At 33.6% G+C, this 27,584-nt stretch overlaps 1 protein-coding gene across 4 annotated transcripts in view; it reads right to left on the bottom strand.

The window, feature by feature from the left end:
- Ptl (prothoraxless) overlaps window positions 1-27,584 on the bottom strand; it is a 295,597-nt gene that overhangs the window by 221,743 nt on the left and 46,270 nt on the right. For all 4 annotated transcript variants that reach the window (XM_076410284.1, XM_076410274.1, XM_076410264.1 and 1 more), the window contains one exon: window positions 5,262-5,319. The gene's annotated coding sequence lies outside the window, so the exon portion shown is untranslated. The remainder of the gene's footprint in view (window positions 1-5,261; window positions 5,320-27,584) is intronic.

Below are 27,584 nucleotides of genomic sequence, written 5' to 3'. Positions count from 1 at the left end.
GACATCAAATAAGAATTAAAATATGCCAAAATTTCTCTCCGAAATAGAAAGGAAACAGAGAAGAAAATTATTCTTGTTGTTTTGGAAGTAGTCAATTCATTTATGAGGTTGTCCATCAAGAATAGTAGCAAAAACTATAGTAGCTGATAATAATTACAAATTTATTTTAATCATGTTATATTTTAGTAACGATTTAACTTTTATTTTATAGGTGAGATGTAACAAGAATTTGTTGAGAGTAATTGAAGAATGTGAAATTAGAATCAGAGAAGAAGACTAGTGATTATTTTGCTAGAATAGTGGAGAGTGATACTATGAAAAAATTAAATTTGCTAACTAGATCTGAATCAAATAAATAAAACATAAAACTATCAACGTCTTCCTAAGGATCTAAACATCCTAATGAAACAAGGAAAGAGCATTTTTATACAAGAGTTTAAGTAAATAAATTGTCAAACCCGAATTATTGAGATTTGAGATTGAGAACGGCTGGAAAATATTTAGAAATTATCATCAAATAAATGTTATATAGTGATTAGTACGGCCGTAAAGAAAGCTATTTTCAATCTTTAAACTCAATGACAGGAGTCGCTGAATGAGGGAAAACTTACGGGTTTGTCGAACTACTACCTGTAATAGATAAGATATTTGAAAACTCCTATTATAGAGAGAAGTACGCTAATACTAACATACAAGTTTGAGTTTATTAACAACCACTAAACAATTGATCAAGTACATGAATAACAGCTGTCATTGAAAATTCTTATGATTCTTATAACCAAAACTAAAAATTAACCAAAGCAAATATATACATGTGCAGTTCACCAATAATAAGGCCGCACAAACCCCACTAAAAATAAATAATACTTTAATTTCATATACCAATAATGCTAAGTATCTCGGAATGACTCTTAAATGTAAAAATTCGCTGGAAAGAATAGATTGAAATAGAGGAATAGTTCCTATAGAGGTTGAAGTATAGATTAATTGGAAGATAACTACAATTTTTCGTACATAATAAATTACTATTACATAAGCAAATAAAGTCGATAATGTAATACAAAAATATTAGGAAGATTCATAAAAACGAATGATGGAGTAGTCACTAGATGAAAACTAGAAAATGTTTGTCATGATTTCAATTCAAGTTTAATATAGAACAAATATTTGGTCCTTGATCAGAAAAATTTTATTACACCACAAAAAGAAGATTTTATTTGTGTTGATAATACAAATTAATTAACTATAAGAGGTATATATAAAAATACACATGTATATAATTTACAACAAAAAAGACCAAACCCAAACTTCAATTGTGAAAACTTATTAATTAGTATAAAGGTGTTATACTTAATTATCCCGTTTCTAGCTGACGGGAAAAATGACTAATTTAAGTAACTAAACAAACCATTAATCGTTCCAGAATGATTAAGATCGATATAATGGTGCAATTAAAGTGTACAAACATAACGTTAACCACATGAAGCTCCATAAATAATAAGGATTATGTACTTTAGCTGGGGTAAAAAATGAAAAATCCATAAGAAAAAGGCGCTGTGACAAAATTTTATAAAGCTAATAGATGGTTTAAGTACCCTCATATTTGTATTCTTTAGTAAGGGTATTTTAAAATTAATTTTTTATCTGACTTAACTTTAACTGAATTAATATTAATACTCTAGAGGCTACTATATTAGGGATATATAAACAACTATATTTTATACATTAAACTGAATAAAATTGGATTAAATAAGCATAAAAGTTACCTTTAACAAATTGCTTTGGTCTGAGCAAAAAGTGATTGGTATTTGTATTCAATATGAATTAAGACGTTTATTTAATATAAACAAAACCTACCCAAAACAATTCATTACCAAAGCTTATCGCTGCGTAACCAACAAAGAGCTGCAGGATGACCTAGAAATCAAATGGCGACAAGAAGTGATCCAAGATTTCGCGCTAAAACACGAAATAAGATTTCTAAATCAAAGCAACGCGGAAGCAATATAGAAAGCAATGATCAACACACATAATGTCTGAGTAGTCACAGAACCGTTTGTGCTCGTAGAATACACCTCTGTATGCCAGAGTACTCACCCTCATATCAGTTTTACTTAAAACAAATTGGATTAGGTGCTCACAGTAGTTACTGAATAGGGAAAAACAGACATGCAACTAAGTAAAATATATGGCCGGCTTGGTGGCGCAGTGGTAAAAGCGATGGGACAGTCCTCCTACTGTTGCGATAGCGGGTTCGAATCCTGCTGGGGCATGGTCGTAAATTTATGTTTGTGATTGTTTAAAATTTGTGAATGTTTTAGGCAAGAGTGTAAAATCCGACAAGGGTAAGACCGGATGTCTTCTGGGATGATTTCTAAAGTTGGTCACTCGCCAGTCGGTAGGCTTTAATGCTGAAGACCGTTCTTCGGAGCCCACGTTTAACAGTAGGTCTAGTCCAGATAAACCCATAGTTGGTAAAAGGAGACTTTAAAATACAATTTAAAAAAAAATAAAAAAAAAGATATATGACTTCATGGAGGTACTTTTAGATAGTCATCGTTTCACTACTCTATGGAATATAGAAATTGTATTTCCACCTCTAGAAATGCATCAAAGGGTTCTACGTTAAGACAAATATTACTTTGCCTAAATGTTAATAAGTTGACAACAAATACTGCAATAAACATTTATTTCAATAGAAAGTGAACCGAAAATTACTGACATACAACTACATTTTACTATACACTAAACATTTAATTTCTTTGAAAAAAAGTCGATATATCTGGTAAAAAAAATCGGTCAAAAATTAGATCTTTTTACGGCATCCCTAATATATTCCATTTTCGAAATAGAAACAATTTTTAGTTATAATTAGAGATCCCCCCGAAAAGGAAATATTTACAAACAGATTTTCCGCATTTAATTATCTCCCTAAATATTTTTCTGGTTAATTAGAGTTTCTGATACGATCTTATTCCCGTTAGATCACCCCGTCATATTCTGTCGAATTATTATCCGCCCCCGAAGGCGAGAAAAAATTTATCGTCCGCTATTAATCAAGGAAAAAATACATTTTACACAAATCTCCATGCTAAGTGGCATATGCGATGTGGCCCGGGTCCCCGAAGGGTAAAAACTACCCTCCGGTGTGGCGGTAATTAAGAAGATCCTAACTGGGAGCTGGAGCACGGCCCTGGGGGTGAGACCGTGGTGCGCGAAAAGCTTTTCGTAATTAGGGACGTCGTTTTGACGGGGGCATTACGGGGACCGCCGTAAATAGCTTTGATAGCTGGCCGGTGGCCTAATAGGTTAAATTATTTATATCGGTGCTAATTGGCGATAAGAGAGGCGTCTACAACGCACCTGGATGGGGTGATAATGTCCGAAGTTTGGACGGATCGACGGGCTCCCTCAGCTAAAGTAGAAAATTATGTTCCCTAAATGAAAAATATCATAACGCTAGTTCTGTTGTGTAACAGACTCATTCATATTGTATGTTAAATATCCTGTTGTTGACGTATTAACTATACTGAGAGTATGCTCTTTATTCTAAACTAGTGATCGCCCTATTGTGGTCGACCCAATTACGTTAGTTAATAACATTTCTCTCATAACGGTGTAAAGGGAATAATTTAAAAATTATTTGTTACAAAAATTTTTTTTCACAATATTTCCAATATAAGATCAAGAATGTTTTGATACATAACATTAATTCAAAATATTTCCACAAAAAAAATTGAACCTACTTAAAAAATAAATAAGGAACTCACTAAAATGTAAAAAATAATCAAACTTAACACAAAAAAAAAACATTTTAAAATAAAATATGTACGTAAAAATCCTTGTAATAACTAAATAAGAATCAGTTTGAAGTCGGTACCGTGGCCAAACAGTTGTATTAAATTAGATTTGTTTTTTTCCTTTTTAATTTTGTGTTTATGACATGAAATTAAATTATTATTTGTGTATATATTTTATTTTAAAACGCTTTTTGTGTTAAAAGTCTATTTTATTAAGTATTACAATGGATAGCCCAAGTAAAAGTACAGCCCGTAGGAGGAAAAATAGGAATAAGGAAACAATGATTGAAAATAAGGAATGTTTCAGGCACTGGAGCCCGCTACCTAGGTGATTTGATAAATGTTCCAACCAAACTAGAAAAAAGAAAGTTGCAGCTCTGTTGAGAATCGAACTGCACTGGATAAGACCGGATGTCTTCTGAGATGATTTTTCTAAGTTGGTCATTCGCCAGTCGGTAGGCTTAATACTGAGGACCGTGGTTCGGAGCTAACGTTAAACTGTAAGTCCTGTCCAGATAAACCCATATTTGGTAAAAGGAGACGTTAAAATATAAAAAACAAACATGGAATTTGAAGGCCTTTAAGGTGCTAATATAATGATATAATAAGAACAAAAATAATGGTCAGAATAACAATAATGATCACGCAGATAATAAAAATAAGGGATTACTATGAAAAAAGATTTAGAAATAATATAATTTAGAAGATTTTAATGGATTTACACATATTTTTAATTCAAGTATACTGCTGTTAGCAAACAATATAGTAGCGCAAAAAAAGGTAAGAGCCCGTTTCATGTTTTTACGGTATACAAAATTAATATGCTAACTTACAAAGGTAATATTTATGTTGTTGATATATATTCAAACGAGTTTACCCCATATTTTGCCCTAGAAAATATTTTATATAGTTCGGTTTGTTTATTGCTGATTTGCGGGTCGAAAATAATAATAATTCTCTTTTTATTCGTCTTCGTAGAACGGTGCCAGTAAATTTCCTTTTGTGCGGCCCCGTCCACAAAAAAAATATCCCCCCACCTCAACAAAAAGGGACTCCAAACGATATTTTACACGAAAAATTCGGATAAAACAACGGCACTGTCGTATTATTCAAATATGCGTTTCATTTCGGCGACAGGGCAGACCTCTCCCTCCCTCGGCGGTCCCCCAAGTCCCTCCGACCACCTCTTCCCCCCTCGCCGCGACCCGAAACAACCAAAACGACGCGGGAAAAAAAAAGAAATGAAAAAAAGCTCTACCGAATACAGATTCGGTGACTCGCACAAATATAACGAGCCAAGTCCATAAATCAGGGGAATATGAGCTATGGAAAAACTTTTGTGAAAAACCCCTTTCAGGTTTTTGTCCATTGTACCTTTTCAGCCCCGTGGTGATAGCGCGAGCTGATGTTCCTTTTTTTTAATTATTCGCAATAATATATCATCGCCGTTATAAAACTTACCATGAAAACAAGTATTTAGCCATGAGTTTTCCTTGAATATGTATGTGTGCAATGTTACCTGAAATCAAAATAACTTCAATCAGATTATAAATTTCAAAACATTTTACTCATATTATATTAGTCATAATATTTAATTCGATAAAATAAAGAAATTGGCCGCTAGAAAATTAAGTTTATTTTAGTTCGTTGCTTTGATATCTATAATCATCAGCCATTTTTGACCACAAATAAAACAGAGGATCGCTTGTTGAAAATGAGGGTACTGACAATGAAGCTTGTTATATTTATACTTTAATGCTCAAGTGAATGTAATCCTCTAGAGTAGATTAAATATTTGATTAAATTATTCTTATAACAATCAGATGTAACATTTGACATATATTCTAAGAACTTATGAAACATATACATCCTTTATTCTACGAGACAGCTAAAATGTAAAAGTAGTAATTTCTTTTCTGTAGTTGAAGGCGGATATCAAATCAGTTTCTTGTGGTTTGTTAGAACAAATATTTATCTGGCACTCTTGTTGGTGTAATTAAGTAATAACTAAAATAGCCTCGCAGTCAGTTCTTCACTATCCATATTCATTTCAGTTCAGACATCAACCGTTAAAAATCTTAGAGGTTGGTTTTTTTTCTAATTCCAGATTGGATTGGGGATACAGAAATTTTGCGGACAATAGAGATCCTGGGATACGACTACGATTGTCGCAGTTGGTGTGGCGATCCGGATATATGAATGAGATTTGATCAAGTTGTTTTCTTATTCTTGAAATTTTCACGAACGGTATGCCTGATTCGAGTGTAGTGTTGATGTTCCAAATAAACTATGGGGCAATGAGTAACGCATGGAATTTTGTGGACTGGAACACTTGCAGTAGTGCAAGTTGTCCCTCAGAGACAGAGTCGGTTTCTGGGGGAATGGGAGTTTGCTTTTTCTGCAGAGGCGTGAATACAGTAGGCTGTATATGCTATTGCCTTTGCAAATAGCTTGCTGTATTTGAGCTGATCACTGGAACCTGCGGTGGACCTGGAGACCGATGTATGATACCTTCTAGAGCCAGAGAATAGGGACTTTTCGGTGGAACAGAATAGCCTGAGTTCTGCTTGGGTTTACCTGCAGCCGCCAGAATTTGTACCACGCTATCGCCTGGTTCAGTTGGACTTGAGGTCTGTTGCGGATGGCGTCGGGACTGTAACCGGTGTTGAGGGAAGCTGTATCATCTGCATAAAATGCTGTGCGTGAATGTTGGTGAAGTGGGAAATCAACCATATAAAAGTTGAACAGGGCAGGGGCTAGTGGAGCAACTTTGGGACTTCTGCGTAGATCTGTTTTCGAAGAGACTTCGTCGCAGATCTTTACTTGAAAGGATCTGCCGTCCAAGTATGAATGAATCAGGGCGATTAGGTCATTCGGTGGACCTAGCTGTTTCGCTTTTAAGACTAGACCGTTGTGCCAAGAGTTTAGTTTCACCAAAATTCATATAGCTTAAAACAACATTCATTTATATAAGTTTCTATCCCTGTTAAATATTATGCAATACACAGATTTCCCTAATATTTGACATTTGGATAATAGTAGTAATAACATGCTCCTTCACAGCTGGACTATCGTTTAGGCACATAACTAAATGAAACCAAAGAAAATAAATAAACCAGCAAAATAAAACACAACTATATGAATTTCTGCCCTATCCATGTGTATCGTGTATTTTCCTAATTTTTCATTTCCTATTTAACAGAAAATACTAATAGTAATTCACTAAAAATATATTTATAAAAATATAAAAATTGATAGCCAATAAAATTTATGAAATTAAAAAGTAAACTGATTGAATATAGTTTTATTTTCAACAGTGTTTTTTAGTGATTTTACCAGAGAATATAACGGTACTTGGTTCAAAAATCATTTGATATCTTACCTACAAAGTTATGGTGAATTTATTTAATATTTTAACTATTATAACATACGAACAATTAATTTTTCATCAACATTAGGAACTTTAATTAGTAAAATACCAAGTGCCAAGTGAATTAGAATTATAAATACAACATTAGGACTTTAAAGTTAACGATTCTCAATATGTACTATGTATACAATAATTTTTGTTATATTTTTAACATTCTTTTTTATTAACTAAGATTTTATCTGGGTTGGGTCAATTGCTAAAGGTGGGTTCTGAACCATGGTCCTCGGCATCAAACCTACAGACTGGCTTATTAGTGATTAACTTAAGTCCATTCCAGAAGACATACGGACATCTGAACGCCTGGTTATTAGCATGATTGGGGTGGTTTTCATTATCGGTTTTTTCACTCTTGCTTATGGAATCAGAAGCAATCACAAACATAAAGACTCCAGCGGGATTCGAACCCACGACAGTCACAACAGCAAGAGGACCATCCTGTTAACTTATCCATAGCGATTACCAAACTCTTCAAAAGTTTAAACTTAATATAGTAATAATTAAACTTAAATAATCGGGTACTTTTAGAACTACTCTCGTATCTATGTTTAATCGGTTCCTTAACAAGATTAACAAAAAGTGGTTCTCGAGATGATTTGTGATTAAACGTTCGAGAAAAAAACAACAACCGTCTCGAAGTGACAAAAAGGTGAAAACAAGGCCATAATAACCAGGCAAACTGATTCAAAATAAAGCAGCGTCTTTAAGAACCGTTTAAACTGCCGTAAAATAAACTTTTACGACTATGTAAGCAAAACCCCTCAAGTATATAAATTACCTTTTACGACGTGAAGATGGGAGGAATCACCCTGTTGCCAAACCGATATAATTCCCCCCTTTTTTGCCAACTTCAGACTCTCATAACAAGTGTCCCCGCATAACTATAGTTAACAAAAGGATAAGTACTCAGTATGAAGTATCAAGAAACATTTCCGGCGGAATACGCCATATCAATTTATTAAAGAATAAACAGAAATATTGTTTATATTATGTATATAAATACCCAGTAAGATCAGTGAAAACCCAAAGCCATGATTCCGGAGCCATCTAGCGGTGCGGTCCCGAAACAATTTCGGGGTGGAAGTTCATGGCCTCCGCGTCGAGAGGGCGCTTGGCTCGAAATAAGTTGATCGATAAAATAAAATAACACATCGAAATCTATGCCCAAATTTCAACACTTTTTGTATAATTAAATCAAAGAATTTATTAGGGTGACAAATATTATAATTCAGTTTTTTTTAATTATTAAAAATAAAATAATTCTTAATATTTAATAAAAATTTATTGGAGAACCAATTGAGCACTAAAAATAGAAAATCATCATGTTATATGACGTATATCGTATGTTGTTTAATACGATGTGCAACATGTTGCAACCTAAATGAATATATGCGCATCCAAATTTTTATTTTGTACGCTTTTTTTTTTCTTTCAAGTGCTAAACATTGTAGCCTCGAATAAAGCATTGTTTGTTTATTAGGTTCCGCATGTTCATAAATAATTTTTTACCACGCACACATTTCGAAAAAATGTATGAACCCGTTTATATTAATTTTACGTATGTCAAAAATAATGTCATGACTGTGAATTAATCTTAAAGGAGTTTTTTTTTGAAAATTTAAGATATGTTTGTAACATACATTCCATAATGAAAAAGCGAGATGTACTCAAACCCTGATACATCAGTTGATGTAATGTGATTTCACACCATATAGCCATGTAAAAAAACATTTTGTTGCATTTCTGCTTCCTCATTTCTCATTTTAAATTTTCTTTCAAAGATATGTTCCAAATCATGGATTGCAATTAATGCTATCGTTCGGTTTAGAATACTGTGTACCCGAATTTCGCCAAAATGCGTCAAAATCAAAAGTTTCAAGCATGTTCCTTTGATTCTTGATATTTGTATTTTATTGATTTGTATTTCGATACTCTTGGTGATGCGAAAAAGCTTTCTGGTCATAACAAAATATATCATACTGATTTTCCCAAAGAAAGCAGATTCGATTTTCAACTGATATTGAAGGCTTACCGACGTTCTTCTATGGTTGAAACTACTGTAATACATCCACATACTAATTGTTATATGTTTTAAATAGGATAATAAACAATAATACCTTCACAAAGACTGAAATCAAAGCTGTCTTAATGAAATTTAATTACTGAAATTCGTAGGGATCATATAAATCAACTCCAAATAATTTAGATAATTGTTGAAATGTTTGACACTTGCTCGAATATTTTGCAAATCAAAATTATCAGTTCTATAATGTGCAAATAATTTTTGAAAGATTTGGTTAGATTAAACTTGACACACTTACATATTTGAGGAAAATCCGACATATTTAATAAATGAATCGTATTAAAAAGGTTGCTTGATGACAGCGGTTCTGCGAGAATTAGATTGTCAGAGAAAACAAAGGAATGCTGTTGATTACATATGCCATTTTTTTAACCGAAAATTTTTATAGAAATATCGTATTAAATGCATTCATATTAATAAGGCGGGCTGAAGTTGCTGTGAAATAATTTAGTCTACAGATATTTGGACAGATGCTTACAGTTACTTAACTCAGGAATATCATAATGCCAAATACCATGGAAATTTGGGTAAAAACAATATTCAGAAGACCGAAGACAGTGAACGCAGTGGCCCAAAAGAGGTTGTTACCGAAAATAAAAAAAATGATTTTGAATGACCGTAAATTGAAATTGAATGAAATAGCAGACACTCTAAAGATATCAACTGAACGTGTACTTCATATCATTGTCGAATATTTGGGTATGAGAAAACTCTGTGCAAAGTGGGTACAGCATGAGCTCACTTTTGACCAAAAACAACGACAAGCTGAAGATTCGGAGCAGTGTTTGAAGATGATCAAGCGTAATAAATCTGTTTTTGCGTCGATATGTGACAATGGATGAAACATGGCTCCATCATTTCATTCCGAAGTCCAATCGACAGTCATCCGAGTGGACTGCACACGATGAACCCGCTCCAAGACGTGAGAAAACGCAACAGTCGGCTGGCAAGGTTATGGTGTCTATATTTTTGAATGCGCATGGAATAATTTTCATTGACTACCTTGCAAAAGGACTGACCATAAACAGCGACTATTAGATAGTTATTAGACCGTTTGAAGGACGAAATCACCGAAAACGGCCGCATTTGTAAAAAAAGAAAGTGCTGCTTTACCAAGACAATGCACCGTATCACAAGTCAGTGAAAACGATGGCAAAAATCCATGAATTGGCCTTCGAATTGCTTCTTCATCCACCGTATTCTCGAGATTTGGCCGTCAGCGAGTATTTTCTGTTATCAAATCTCCAAAGAATTCTCGCTGGGGAGAAATTTTCGTCGAAGGAAGAGGTGATCGCCGAAACTGAGGCCTATTTTGAAGCAAAGGACAAATCGTACAATGGTAAATATAAAAAATGGTAAAATCAAAAAAACTGCGCTGGTTAGTTGGAAGGTACTCCCAACTTGGCCTAAAATCAAAGAGGTTGGTTATTCAGTCTACTACAAGGCCTATTTTAAATCAATAAGTAACCCAACGATGCCAATACAAACTTCTTCGATTAATTGCCAATGCTTATCGATACATCACCAATAAAGAACTACACAATAAACTCGAAATCAAATAGATGTACCACATTACCAGACTTCCGTCTTCAGACAAGAAATAATGTTACAGCAACGTAGAAGCAATAAAGCTACTGGACAACATCAAGAAATCTGCAAACTGAAACATACCAAAGCACATGAAATTGAATAGTAATTTGGAAAACACATACTGATGTATTTATTGATTGTATTATTGGATTGTATACATACTGATTGTATATATATATATATACATATATATATATATATATATATATATATATATATATATATATATATATATATATATAGAAGCACATTGCTTATATAAATATGAGATGTATTCATTATAATTACATATCAATGATTTCCAAATTTTCTGCCCAATTATCAAGATATTTCGTAATCATTTTAATGGCAGTTCATCGATCCGTTCGGGCTGATTCGAGTGATTGGTTGAAAGTTCCCAAGCGTCAGAAAATAAACCCGACCAAACCCACCGCGTTAGAAAGAAGGAAAAAAAATTAAAATAATTATTTTGTTCGCTATCGAGAATCGAACAGAAGAAAAAAACATCTGCCCATAAATTATGTAACCGTTTCAACATCTAAATTCGGCCGGGACCAATTCCCCGGCGTTATAATTTAAAAATTTCTATCTTTTAATGAAATATTATTATTTTTCAGTGACCGTGTCCATTTTGAAAGGACGAAAAAAAGCCACGGTTTCTATTAGTTAATAATACGGTCGCTATTGATTTATGGTGTGTGTTTGGTTGTTGTTTTTTGTGTTTGACGGTGTAAAAGAGTGAGACAGAGAGAGGGCGCCGCTCCAATTGGACTGTTACGTTCGAAAACGGCTCCGTTCAAAGCGGCGGAAGTAGAATCTCTTATAAGCAATTTAGATCGGCATTTTTTCTTCATTTTAGAACAGCAAAATTGGCTTAATTATTTTTAATAGTTTCGAGTTGAATGTTCTTATGCTTGTCGAATATTCCAAAAATCTTCGTCGTATTTTTTTATAAACTTCAACCGAAAAACCAATTATATCGACTTATTTTAGTTCTATTATTAGAAAGCTAACGATTTATATTAGGTCGATAAGTTAGTTTTAAGGATTTCTTTTTAATTTCAGGCTTTACTGTAAAAAATGCACAATTTCATAGATATGCAGTAGTAGTTCCCATTCTTGGGGCAATTTACAGATTCCATCTCGAAAGAACGATGTTTTGAGGGTATTCACGAATCGACAAATAGTAAAAAGAAGGAACAAGGTCTGGAGAATACAGTGTTTGGGATAATTCTATTTTTAACTTTTTAATGTTTCCAAGTATAATCTGTACCGACTTGAAAAATAATATTGTTGTGTCTGGACACCTTCCAGCGGTTTTTTGCGCAGTGATCTACACATCAATTGTAGTTGATGGCGAATCCCATCGATGGCTTCATTAGGTTTCACGTGGATATTCGGCTCTACCACTGATATTGGTTTAAGACTATCATAATGGATCAAAATTTCATTACCAGTCATATGAAGCAAAAACCTTTCCTATTTTGTCGTCAAACAGTATTACAATCCTACGTAATTTTTCTGCACTTGACACCGATCTTCATCGAATTGTTCCTTCAAATCCTCATCTTCAATTATTTTAGGTGTCCTGAACACTTCTTGCCTTGGGTATCAAAATCACCGACTTTTAAAATATTGAAACAAGTATTCACACACATGTTGAGATCGATGGAGCGTAGCAACCATAAGCTTCACACAACATTCGATGACTTGAGAATAGATCTTGATGGATATAAAGAGATATTTCATTTCATAAGGTTCAGAGTACATCTGAATAATATGAACTTGACCGCAATTACGGTACATTTTTAAATGTTTGTCCTTCCATTTTATATCACCACATCAAGTACAGGACTAGCGATTTTCTATACTTACAATTTAATAGCTTGAATTTTTTTTTAGAAAGAATGTTATTACAAATACTATCCAATACTCTTACTTTCTTCAGCTTTTCAGGGAAAGAACAAACCCTTTGCTGAAAATATTCTTTACCTCCAAAGGTAAACCAGAACAAACAAATATTGGTTTCCTTCCAATTTGTATAAGAAAATAAGTACTCCACTGACACATGTTGATTTTGTGATGTGTGGACTGGACATGTCGTGCCTTTTGTCGTAGTTTTGTAGCCGATAGCAATCTCCAGTCTTCAGGTAAGTTCACAATAGCCGATACCGTTCCTGATCCAATAAAAAGCACAACATGAATCTGTTGTTTTGGCTTGAATGGTTTCTTGGACTTCGTCTACGACTTTTAGCATTTTTACAGGTAGATTGATTTTTCATCACCGGTAATAATTCGATGCAAAAATCATATTATCTTTTATCCTTAAAACAGCATCATATCAACTCCCAACTTTCTGATCATCTCTTAATTCACTCATGTTTAAATTCTGGCGACTGTCCAAGTTGCTTCTGTTTTTGCAAATCTCAATCACGACATCTGAAATAACCACTTTCAGTGCTTCTTTCGGAGTAATATGTTATTTTTTTCATGCTCAGGTATTCAGCATAAAATACCACATTTTATTCTAACAAATAGATTGTTGAAAGTATGAAATATTATATTACCTTCGCAATATTTTGAAAAAATCTACGACAGCAAACACAATTGGACTATTTCGTCATATTGTAGTGATATTTTAATTCAAAATTCAATGAAGCACAAGCTGAAGCTTCAAGATATTCAACAGCACTTATAGCACTTAGTAATTAATGATCCATCCATCATCCAGGAAATGAACTATTTTTAATATAATCCGAAATAATGTCCACTACTTTTAATACAGTATAATTTATTGGTTAATATTACCTAATTCACCTTATAGCAATTTTTTGTTATATTTAACCAACTGCACTTTATTTGGAGTGAACCTACTGTTTAACGTGACCCACTGGCCAACTGGTTAGTCATGTACTCAGAGACCATCATAGAGGACATACTGGGATTCTATCCCGTGACTATCGCTGCAGTAGGACCATCTTCTTATCCCGTTAACTACTGCGATTACCAAACCGATGTCATTGTTACGTGATCTTTTAAAACAAAAAGCAAAAATAATTTTGAATCAACCCCAATACCTTCTTATTATTAGCAACATAATAGTTGTTAAAAATAAACTGTTATAATATGTATTACTCCAAGAAGTGGCTGACGTGGTGCCATTAGTTCTGTTATTTGTAAATTGTGTGATGGGTAAGGGAAAAGGTCTGTTTGATTCTGCGATTTACAAATTACATATATAAATTTCCCAATGTAAAAATCCCCCCAGCAAGTACGACCTATGAAGAAACTGTCCCCGCTGACCTTTCTCCGGAAAGTTCACCATGATGACGCAGCCTTTTCCTTTCCCAAGCCATTCTCCCCGCTTCCCAGCCCTCACACGAAAGCCCGTTCGACGCCCCCCGCGAACCGCCACGTTTTGACCGGCGTCGCTTTTAGGTCCATTGGGCACGGAAAAACAAACGTGATCTATGGTTTTCCCGACGTAATTTCGTGCCGTACGATTTTCCAGAAGAGAAAGAAAAACCTGGACACTAATCTCGAAAGAAAATTGGTCCCGGCCTAAAACAACTTTCTTTGATGTTTTTCTTCCGTCTTCCCTCAACCGAAAGCGTCCGTCCCATTCCCCCTCGTGCCCCTGTCCGAGTCGGACATGGAGCGGCCAAGACGAATGGTCGAAAAAATCGAAACTAATTATTTGCTGACGATATCCTCCAAGAGGGACCGTCGAAGTTAGTTGCCAATAGTCTGGAAGAGTATTTAATTAAATTTTCTATATATATTTGTCTTTCTACTAAACAAATACATAAAATAACAGAACCTAAAATTAATAGAATTTCTTCAATCTCATTTCAAAACTAGTTTTAATAAATGTGTCACTTTGGCTTAACCACAACAGGTCTTTATTTATACAATCTAAAATCTTTATTTATACAACAAAATGTTATACATTCTATAATATATATTTTATAAGATGTTTTGTGTTTGATTTATTTAAAAAATAAACAGAAATAGAGACAGAAAGGTGATCTTATACAAATAATATCAATAAAAATGGAAACAAAACATGCTATAGGAAACTCTCACAGCTAATAAATAAAACAGTTCCAAAGACTTTAGTGTTTACTATTTTGTGGATGAGATTTCATAATACTATGCGTAGTCTAACCAACTTTTTCAGAACAGGTCGGTAAATTTATTATTTAATCTGATTAAATTTAAAAAAAATGGATTTATGTTTATTATATTTAAATACATTGGAACATAAATACTGACAAAGCTCTAATTATAATCAAAGTATCATTTTCCAATTATATTTTATTTGTTGGAATACTTAGAAATCGGCATTAAAGCTATTTTGAAACGCTTTTAATTTAATGACCTTATATTAAATGATATATATCAAAACTGATATGTGATGCTGTTCATTGTTTGTGTTTGTGAAGCTATTTGTCTAAAGAAGTTTGGCAAAGATATCGTCTTTTTTTTTAAATTTAACTGGCTGGTTTAAATCCTTTGGAAGTCTCACTGTGTCTAACATTTAATAAACTTTCTCAGGCATCGTTCTTAGTCCACATAGAGGAGATTAAAACCAGAGAGAGAGATTACAACAATCAATATATTCAACATTTGTGTCTGATTTCTGGCAACCAAGAAGAAATGCATTGGGGATTGTGATAACTTTGAGAAAGTAAATAACGCTTGTGTCAAGGTGTAGAATCTGATAATTTGGAACATATAGCTTATTCTTCACAAACAAAATCTACAAGAATGAAGATGTAGTGTTTCATTTCTCAGTGTTTAACTTCTACTTTAACAATGGCAAGGTTGATCCGCCATAAGTAGATTAAAACTAGTCTTAAAGGCGTTGAACAAAGCAAATAAATAGACAGAGATTATAATATTTATATTTTTTTTATAAGTAATAAGTAATTTTATAATTCTCTCATCTACAAACTTACGATATGATATTCATCTTGATTAAAAGATACTTATAACTAAAAAAGAAATTAGGTCCATCAGAAAAATTTATAATATAATATCACTATTTGACAACGAAACTGTAGATCACAAGATACACTTTGAGCAAATTGTTAATATACAAGTGAATCAAAAAGGCAAAAACTATTTAAACGGATGTAATAAATAAAATGTGAAATAAAAATTAACAAATCCGTATATGGTTGATATAATTAAAATGTTCAAATACCGAGGCGAACAAATGAAATTTGTAAACGATTCTGCACTTTGGTCTATTGCGAAAGAAGAGGCTCGACCTTGCGAACCATCCTTTTAGTTGCGGGATCATCAAGCGGCCCGAGGTAACTCGCAGAATTTATGGGTGGATACCCACGCATCTATCTGAATTATTATGATAATCTGTTGGTAGTTGTTCGGGGTCTATAGATCAGTAGCGTATAAATTTAATATTCCTCAATCGATATCAATTATTAGTTGGTACTCTTCCTAAAAAAAGGTTTTATTGTTGATCAACATCTTAAAATAATTATTTAGATAAGCACCCACATTCCATTCCTATTATATACATATCGATATATATAAATATCGATATATATATATATATATATATATATATATATATATATATATATATATATATCGATATATATATATATATATATATATATATATATATATATATATATATAATAGGTAAATTGAAAAGTTCCCGGCCTGACACATAGGTGGCGCTACTAGAATTAAATCCATATGTTTTTTAGTAAGCCCTAACCCTCAAAGAATGCTAGTTTGTTATTAGTTTTTGAATTATAGCATTTTGAGTGAAGCAACATTGGTTATTGTGAAAAAAATGGATAAAAAAGAATTTCGGACACTGCTCCAGGAAAATCAATAATCAAGGATTGGTATGCTAAGTTTAGACGTGGGGTAATGAGCACCGAAGACGGTGAACGCAGTGGGCGGCAAAAAGGTTGTTACCCACGAAAACATTCAAAAAATCCACAAAATGATTTTAAATTCTCTAAAGATATCAATTGAACGTGTAAATCATATCATTTACGAATATTTAGGTATGAGAAAGCCCTGTGAAAAATGGGTGATACGCGAGCTCATTTTTGACCAAAAACAATGAAGAGTTGATGATATGGAGCAGTGTTTGAGGATGATTAAGCGTAATAAACCCGAGATTTTACTTCGATATGTGATAATGGATGAAACATGGCTCCATCATTTCACTTCGAAGTCAAGTCGACAGTCATTCGAGTGGACTGCACACGATGAACCCGCTCCAATGTGTAGGAAAACGCAACAGTCGACTGGCAGGGTTATGGCGTCTGTATTTTGGGATGCCCATGGAATAACTTTCATTGACTACCTTGAAAAAGGAAGGACCATCAACAGCGCCTATTACATAGCGTTACTGGACCGTTTGTAGGACGAAATTCACCAAGACAATGCACCGTGTCACAAGTCCGTAAAAGCGATGGCAAAAATTCATGAATTGGGCTTCGAATTGTTTGCTCAGCCACCATATTCTCCAGATCTCCAGATCAGATCCCAAAAGAATGCTCGCTGGCAAGAAATTTTCGTCAAATGAAGAGGTGATCGCCGAAACTGAGGCCTATTTTGAAGCAAAGGACAAATCGTACTACAAAAATGGTATGAAAAAGTTGGAGGGCCGCTACAATCAGTGTATCACCCTTGAAGGGAATTATGTTGAATAAAAAAGCTAATTTTGCAAAAAAAAGGTGTTTTACTATGGTAGGCCGGGGACTTTTCAATTGACCTGTTATATCTTACATTCTGAACGCATGTCTTTCTAATCGCAAATTACCATTAGCATGTAGCTGTTTTGAGTCAATAGCGGACATAAAAGAGAATTTACGGCAAAAACTGAGTAGATCCTAAAAAGTTAGTATAAAAAGGGTTTCGGTAAAAGTGTTGGATTATTTGTAGGTATAAATATATTATTTTGCAGGAAACTTACTCTGAAGATTATTTAATAAAATTGCAAAAATAGTAAGCAACTAATAAGACTAAATATAATAAGAATAATAATAAGAATAAATATATCATGTCAATTTTTATCAAAGAATTTATCATTTTTCAAACAACTAGAAATATTTATACACTTTTGAATCCATGAGGACCAAATTTCCTAACATTTTTTCCACCTACATTTTCGTATTATATATTTTCATATTCGCGACTTGTTCTTGATATGTAGGAACAAGGTTCAATCCCTCTATACGTCAATTTTAACACAACAACAATCACTCTTGACTGTCAGAAGAAATTACATTTCTCTTAATAAAAAACCATTGAAGGCACTATTCAAGTTAGCATAAATATCCTGTTTTATGATATCCTGGAATAACAAAACAAGAAACGTCTTTTAATATTCCAAAGAAACATACAGCTGTAATGATTTGTTCCAAATAAAATTATTGATTATAAAGTAAGTAGGCTTAAAAAAACATAAATTAAAACAGTAAACTACAATCAGTGGCGCAACTTGTGAGACTCTATTGTCGTCTCTACCAATTCATTTAATAATTGAGTACTGATAAACAAAAAATATTTCCGGGCGAGATCATCTTTATTTTAGAAAGAATCCGAATTCATTGTTATAAATATTGATTATGTCACTGCAGCATATTCAGAAGAACGCGGTAAACGTACATGGATGATGATACGCCTCTGCTTCAGCCCGTTTGTATCTTCTGGCGCATCAGTGTTGGTTCGCATTGGCGTTGCGCCGATTGTCTGACCAAGTGTTGGAGATAGGAAACGTCTGACGGCTCGGCTGTCTTAAGGTGCCGATTGTCAAACCACTTGCGTTCCAGAATCGAAATACCATCTAAACAAACACACGAATGGGCTTAGGTTTGTGCGAAACCGTTTCAGCAACGTCCCAGGCGTTCGATAAAAAGGAAAATAAACGTCAAAGGTTTGCATTCAAATGCAAATGATGTTATATTTCATAAGCCACCAGTTATATTATTTTCGCACACAGATATCGGTATATTTTTAAATGTTTTGCCTTACATTAATTTTTTTGTTAAGTAGAGACAATTTTATTTGATATATGTTTGTTAATTCGTTTGGTGGATCTGACTTGACTAATTTTCTAATTTTAGGTTATAATTAAGCATCCCACAAATGATATTAATAATTAGTATTATTATTAGTATAGTATATTAAACAGTATTAATTAAGTCTCTCGCCCATTTGTAGATCTTGTTGACTGTCAGTTGTAATTCTTCTGTAGTTCCAGGCAGAGATTTATCATTTATCATAATCATAATCAATAGTTAGCAAATGGTTCCAGTAATATAACAGCATTCGAACCCGTGACTATCGCAACAGCAGCAACAACAGCCCCTCTGTCGCTTTAACCACTGCGCTAGCCTAACCGGCTATTGTTTCTTTTATTAATGTAATATCGGCTGTGTTAGCAGATATAAAACTATTTTGCAAAACTTCAGCTGAAATAGATTTGATTGTTGAGTATAGACTTTTCTAAATATTCTTTTCTAAATGTTCTTTTAAATTTTTCTTCAAAAAGAGGACAGAAATTAACCGCGAATAATTCCGCATTAACATTTTATTCGTGTTAAAAATGTATATGTTAAGATAGGGCAAAAGTCCCGCTGGAATCTTGATTGCGAGCTATTTTGGTTATGTGACGTTTAGCTTAGTTTTGCTTTAACCATTGTATTGTGTAGACGTCCAAATTCTTTTATGGGTAAATATACACCACAAGAACTAGCAGAAATAGTGACAATAAATATTGAAAGTATCATTCCATTACTGCCACTCAGCGAACAACTGTATGGTTTGGTATACATGCTAGAAACATCATTGGTCCCTATTTTTTGAAAATGACCAAGGTGTTGCAGTTACTGTTACTGCTGAACGGTACCAATATATAATTCTAAATTTTCTTGTGCCTGAAATGGAATAACAAGGACTAGGGGACATCTGGTTGTAGCAAGATGGGGCCACAGTACATACAGCTCGTTCAACAATTCAATAATTGAATGACGTTTTTCCAGGAAGACTAATTTCGTGAAGTGTCGATTTAGCACGGCCAGCCAGATTTAACAGCACCAGACTTTTTCTTACGGGTTTTTTTTTAAACCAAAAGTTTATGTGAATAAGCACCAAACGATTCAACATCTTAAGGACAATATTCGTTACGAAATTGAAGAAATTCAGTCTCAGATGTTGCAGGATGTCATGAAAAATGCCTTAAAAAGAGCCCAAAGTTACATAACGAATCGCGGCCATCATTTAGCCGATATAACTTTCAATCATAACAAAAAAAAAATGTAAAGACCATATAAACTTTTTATGAAACCCAAACTTACTTATCATTTCTTTGAGCAAAGCTATAAGCAATCAAAATGGTAGCGGGAAAGTAATAGACAAGTATATTTATTCTTAAACTTTAAATTCTGGATCAAAAAATATTAGTATTTTCCAAAATATTGTTGAAGTTACAATAGGTCTCAAAATAAAGTTTATATTTATTGTTATTGTTCCTTTTCAATTTTACCTTTTACCCACTTGTACGTGTATTGTCAATAACGTCCAAAGTTTTTAAGAAATTACATATAGGGAAGCTTAACAAATAACAGAGAAAAGAAATATATATTTTGGCAAACAAAATAAATCTAGAATTCAATGCCAAAAGATGAACACACTGAATGATATACAATATATTGAGAAATTTTACAAGGCAGTGTAATGAGTCCGATGTTGTATCTCATATATACAGCTGATCTGCCGACTACAAACCAGTACGTGTGTTAGCATCACATAGATATCCAATAGTAGCATCAAAGAAACTGTGGCTAAGAATATAATTAATATAAAGCAAATGAAATAACATTTACCCATCTCACTATTACCCTGCATATAAGAGCATATCCATCAGTGACGCTAAAATCTGGGTATGTATCAAAACGCTTAAATTGGGGAAGCACATACTGACAAAATAAAACAAGTTTTCAAATCAATCATACTGCCAATTCCAGGAAGTAGGATTCACTGGTATCTTTATTTATTCAGTTTCTGTGCAGTCTGTTTACATAATTCTCAAGATAAAAATAACCATCGCAAAAAAGATGACCGAAATGAGACTAACAGCCGAAATCCAGCACTTATTTGTGATATAATATCAATATTGTTCAAGTAAAATGGTTCTATTTTAATAGTCGATGTTGGATATCAATATTTCTGTTGATGTTAATTGCAGTATTGTTGCCAATGATGAAATAAAATACTCTTCAAAGCTAAACAATTGGACGCAAACTAAATTCTAAGGATACTAATTCATTGGCTTTAAAAGATTTTATAATGTAGACTTCACTAGACTTCATGTCTTTCGATAAATTATTTCCTCTCTTGGATGAATTATTGTGCACTCATTTTGACGAATTCATAACGCATAGATAAACTTTTAGATTTGTACTTTATATGTAGATAGAGATATATACAGCGTCCAAGCTCAATCAAAGCTCTATTGATTATTCAATGTGATAATATGACTCTTTTTCTCACAGTTCGTTCAAAGCAGAAGCTATATCTAATACGTAGGAGCTGAAATTGGCAACGCCGACACGTTAGACACCCGACAACTATCAGATGGGCTGAGTACGGGGTGTTGTTAAAACACCGACCGGTCTATTGTACTGTCCGCCATATCGCGAATTTGTAGAGATGAGGCCGAACCGTAAAAGAACAGTCCGCGTTCACTCGCAGGACCGACCAAGCGCATAATAAAAATATCCATTGTCGGGCCTTTGCATCGGGGACTTCATTGATGTTCAACAGTTTTGTATTAATTCGTATTAGTATGACAATGGTAGTTTAGCTTTATTTAATAGGTGAAATCTGATATTAACTATAATTTAAATAAACTGAAGAACTAGTTTTATGATATTGGTCGTTAATATTAAATAAGAGGTAATAATTAGAAATACGGGTGAGGTATTAAATCGCATCAAAAAGGATTTCATAACCGATCACAATTTGATGTAAAAGTAGTACCTTATGTTACCTGGTGATTGATTTTTTATAACCTTTAGCTCTTAAAAATTTGCTTATAGTTTTTTAAGTTTCTATACGGTATCATGAAATATGTTCGTAGTAAATTTCAACAAGTTATTACTTCCTATTCTACTTTCCTTTTTATCAAAATAGAAAATTGTATCATCTCACAAATGTTTTTAATTTAATTTATGCTTTTCCATAACATTCTGCATCATTCAAAGAGCGCTAAACTTTGTTTAATATTTTGTTAATATTTCTTGTTTGATATTTCCAACAAATTTAAAGCAAGTAAAAGTTGTATATCCAGTAAAATATGAAGTTCTTGTTGTATTTAAGATAAATATCATGTACTAAAACTTCTAATTCTTCATCTTTATATTTGCATGACGGGCTTGAACATTATTTGACTTTCATATTAAAATCATTCAATCAACATTTTAAAACGCCGAAGGCACTACTTAAAGACATATCAGAAAGAGCGAAAAAGAAAAGTGAGTTTCTTATAAACATCCACAAATAATATAGTGGAAATTGTTGGTAAATATTTACGCAGCCATAGTTGACAATTTTCGAACAAAAATTTCTGTTCTGATAAACGAAATCATTCTTGAACATTATTCTCCGTTATGCCACATAGGTTCTCAAACAGTGACCACTCAAATACACAAATTCGATATATAAAACAGATAGAGGGTGCGGCGAAAGTACCGCTACTATTTTGGTTATGTGACTTTTAGCTCCATTTCGCTTTAACCATTGTGTTGTGTAGACGTCCAAATTTTATTATGGATAATTATACGCCACAAGCACGAGCAGAAATAGTGACATTTTATAGAAAATAATCGTTCCATTATTGTTACTCAGAGAAAATTGCGTCCACGGTAGCGGGACTTTTGCCTCACGTTGTCCCAATATGGCAGTACTTTGTTAATGAATTCTCAAACAGAAAAACTTCCGCGACTTAGTGGAAAATATCTTAGTGGTGGTAGCTTAAGTCAGATTAAAGTTAATTGTTAGATGTATACTAGTTTTAATAAAGAATTTTTTTAAATGAGTAATAATAAGGCGTCAAATCACAATATAGCATAGATGGAATTTACTTGTTAAGCTTATTAAGCTTATTAAAATAAATAATAAGTATTATATTCAAGCCTGTTGTATGTCTTGGTAGATTACAAGTAAAAAGGATAGAGACCGATTAACAATCGTGATTTTTCGAAGAACGCGCGGAAACTAACGCCATAGCCAAAGGTTATTCCATGTCGGGATGGGGTCCCGACGAGCGAGAAACACTTAGAAGAAAAACGAAGGTCGCGCTCGTCAAGAGGGACGAGACCAAAGGGCAAAAACGGCAAAAAAGTTCGAAATGGAAAGGCCGAGGTCCGACACTTCGATCGATAAATCAGTCACCCAGTGACCGGACGGACGGGCGGGCCTTTCTCGATGATTTATGTTCGAAACAGCCACTCGCGCATGTGATTATTATTATAATAACTGCGTCTTTTGATACTTTACCCCGAAGGACTCGCAAACAGAGGCGTAACATTTTGCGCTTTTGGGAAAGGTTCCAATCTATTGTTGTTCTCGACAACGATATCGTGAACATTTTGTTGCTTATTCATTTCCGATTATGTAACATCACTCCATAAGATCTGAATTACGTTAAACACTGCATATCAGACTAAAAAGGTATCTCTATGGTCTTATGAAGTTGCCCTAAAATATCTAACCGACTAGTAATCTATCGTTGTCAAAATAAAGTTTTAAGATTAATTATCAATGCTTGTCGTTAAGTAACCAACGAAGAACTGCACGATGATCATGATATCAATTAGATCTACGAAGAAATTCAACATTTCGTCTTAAAACATGAAATAAAGTTACTAAAACACAAGGAGGTGAATAAAATAATGATTGAAGCGAACCAATCCACAACTGTAATTCTTAACATAACTTTAAGTAGTAAATTAAATTTTAATTTGGGAAATACATATCGATTTATTTATCTCATACTTGTTTTCTTTGAACGTTTATTGATACAAGTATACCAGAAAACTAATAAGAACTAACGTAATAAGATAATTTAAAATTTTTGTTAGTGTAGTTTTATTCTAACACTTGACTCTCCTACCGGCCTATAAGTTTATTACCGATAATCTCGAAAGTTTTCGACAAATTATACATTAAAAAGCTAAACTATATAATAGAAAAAAGAAAAATTATTCCAGAACATCAGTTTGGCTTTCGCAATAAGCATGGCATGACTATAAAACAAGTGCATAGACTTGTAAACTAAATAAACGCTGACCTAAATGCCAAAAGATATTGTTCGGCTGCTTTTCTAGACATATCTCAGGCTTTTGATAAAGTATGACATATGGGCTTGCAGGTTAAACTAAAGAAACTTCTCCCTCATCCGGACTATCAGTTACTAAAATCGTATCTCAGTGATAGACATGTTATTGTAAATCAAGGCGATGAACATACCGAATTAAATCCCATATATTCAGGAGTTCCGCAAGGTAGCGTACTGGGTCCAGTACTGTATCTTCTGTATACGGCTGATCTGCCCACCACAAAAATAACTACTGTGGCAATATATGAAGACATGGCGCATTAGAGCCAATGAAACAAAATCCACGCATATAACGTTTACCCTGCGTAGAAGAACATGTCCACCAGTGAATATCAATCATCATCAACTCCCCTAAGCAGAGCATGTTAAATATCTTGGTATGCACTTAGATCGACGTCTAACCTGGAAGAAGCACATACTCTCTAAACAGAAACAAATGGGACTAAAATTATATCAAATGTATTGGCTCATCGGGCGCAAATCCAAGTTATCATTAGATAATAAGGTATTGCTGTATGAGTCAATACTCAGGCCCCTTTGGGCATATGGAATCCAACTATGGGGTACCGTTAGCAAATTTAATATATCCATCATTCAACGGTTCCAAAATAAGGTGTTGGTGTGTACTATATTTCAAATACAGTGATACAACGCGATATTCCTCTAGAACCTATAACAGTTCAGTTCCAACCTTCGTAGGGTGAAGACGTATTTTCAATACGGTCCAAGCTATAAAAAGATACCTTTCTTTAAAAAAACCCAGTATTTTATTACGGTTATTTAATTGAGTGTTAAAAACGCATAACAGATGCGGCTATCCGTCTCTCAGTGGACCTAAAGTGTAGTGAATACGTGTTTACGTGACCAGACAAAAGGTCTGCATCTCATTTTTATTAGTGTTTAAAATAATTTCATCTTATTTTACAACAGTCCTTTTGAAATTCATTTATAGTATTTATAGTAAAAAACTAGTGCTAAAATAACGTAAGTGAAAAATGAAGTGCGTGAAATAAACAATGTATTTATTTTATTTTTTTTATCCTCTGGAAGTAAATTAAATAAAATATTAAAAATTAAAAATTGGCAAACAATAGCGATTCAACCAAATCACCTGCACACTTTGATATAAGATTAGAACAAACAGCAATAACGCAAACTCCACCATCAGAATGGACTACAGTCGTTAACAAAAAACGATTGAGAAGTCCAGAAGAAGAAATCGCGAGGAAACAAACAAGAATCAGTGACTATTGGTTGCAGAAACCGATAGAGACAAAAAACAGTTTTAGCAACCTGTCGGAAGAAATTGAAGAGAACATACAACCAAGCCCTGAAAAAGTTGTTCCCAAACCACCACCAATAACAGTCTATAAGGTAGGAATAATAAAAAACATCCATGATTTATTAAAAACCATTACTACGAACTACACAATTAAAACAGTGAGCTATGAAACAATTAAAATCCAATTGTTCGAAGCGGATCACTTTAAAGTTCTTATAAAAGAATTAGATGAAAGAAACACCCAATACCATACATTCAGGCCAAAATCCGAGAGAACATTTAAATTCGTATTAAAAGGATTACATCACGGGACGGACTTTAACACCATCAAGGTAGCACTAGCTGAAAAAGGCCACGAGGTCGTAAATATTCACAATATACGACATCACACGACAAAAAAACCTCTGCCTATGTTTTATATAGACATAAAACCTAATGGAAACAATAAGGCGGTGTATGAAATCACCAAATTGGAAAATAATATTATTAAATGCGAACCACCACATATAAAAAGAATTATACCACAATGCACAAGGTGTCAAGCGCACGGGCACACAAAGACTTACTGTCGCAAATCATATAGATGCGTAAAATGTGCAGGAGAACATAAGACAGGAGATTGTACTCGTAAAGTTCGCGATGAAAAAGTGAAATGTGTCAACTGTAACGGAAATCATCCAGCGAACTACAAGGGTTGCGCAGTTCACAAGCAACTACAGCAGAAACTCTATCCTGCCTTAAGGGAAAAAAGGCATCAACAAAAACAATCCACTACTACCAATCTACCACTACCCAACAGAACAAGTCAACCAGACATAACTTATGCCCAAATAGTTGAAAATGGTTCAGCACAAAAACGAGAGACAATATCTCAACCTACTGAAACTAGCAACATCTCAAGATTAGAAAATATGATGGTCAAACTAATGGATCAAATGAGTACGATGCTTGGTCTACTCACAACCGTCGTAAGCAAACTTGCCTAATGCCTGAAACCAATAGCTACAAAATCGCCGTCTGGAGTGCCAATGGGCTCCAACAACATGCCAGGGAACTAAAAATGTTCGTAATTGAACAAAATATTGACGTTATGATGGTTTCCGAAACACACTTTACGGACAAAAATTATTTGAAAGTTCCTAAATATAAGCTTTATCATACAAATCACCCTGATAATAAAGCACATGGAGGTACAGCCATAATAATTCGAGATGATATAAAGCATTTCGAAAAAGAAAAATTCCGCAAAGACTACCTGCAAGCCACCAGTATAACCATAGAGGAAGCCCATGGACCATTAACAATTTCTGCGATTTATTGCCCACCCAAACATAACAACAAGGCAGAACAATTTCAAGAATTCTTCCGTACGCTAGGTAATAGATTTATAGCAGGAGGAGATTATAATGCAAAACATTTAATGTGGGGTTCAAGAATAATAACCCCAAAAGGTAGAGAACTGCTCAAAGCCATAAGGATAGATAACTTACAACATATCTCTACTGGTGAACCAACATATTGGCCTTCAGACAGAAATAAAAAACCAGATACAATAGATTTCTGTATTACAAAAAATATTGATCCAAAAAAGTGTCAAGCAGAATCATGTTTCGACCTGTCTTCTGATCATTCACCAATAATAGTAACAATTTCTTCAAAAATTACCATCAAAGATAAACCCCCTTCTCTGTGCAATAATAGAACTAACTGGCCCTCATTTAGAGAAAACTTAGACCAAAATATCTCTCTAAACTTACCGTTACAAACTGAAATGGATATAGAAATAGCAGCAATAAATCTTACAAAAAATATACAGGAGGCAGCATATTCCGCGACTCCCAACATTGAAACATTTCCAAGAAAAAATACACATATATCATGTACAATACAGAAAAAGATAGCGGAAAAAAGAAAGTTACGACGAAATTGGCAACAGCAAAGGACTGAAGAGAATAAAAGAAAATTTAATAGGGCCATAAAAGAGCTGAGAGATCTAATCCAAATCG

This window comes from Rhynchophorus ferrugineus, unplaced genomic scaffold, assembly GCF_030347505.1.
Source record: "Rhynchophorus ferrugineus isolate W39M unplaced genomic scaffold, kcgeb_rfMv2 rfM1, whole genome shotgun sequence".
In the NCBI taxonomy this organism is placed as follows: domain Eukaryota; kingdom Metazoa; phylum Arthropoda; class Insecta; order Coleoptera; family Curculionidae; genus Rhynchophorus; species Rhynchophorus ferrugineus.
Note: the sequence above shows the minus strand (reverse complement) of the source record. Positions and strands in the feature narration are given on the sequence as shown.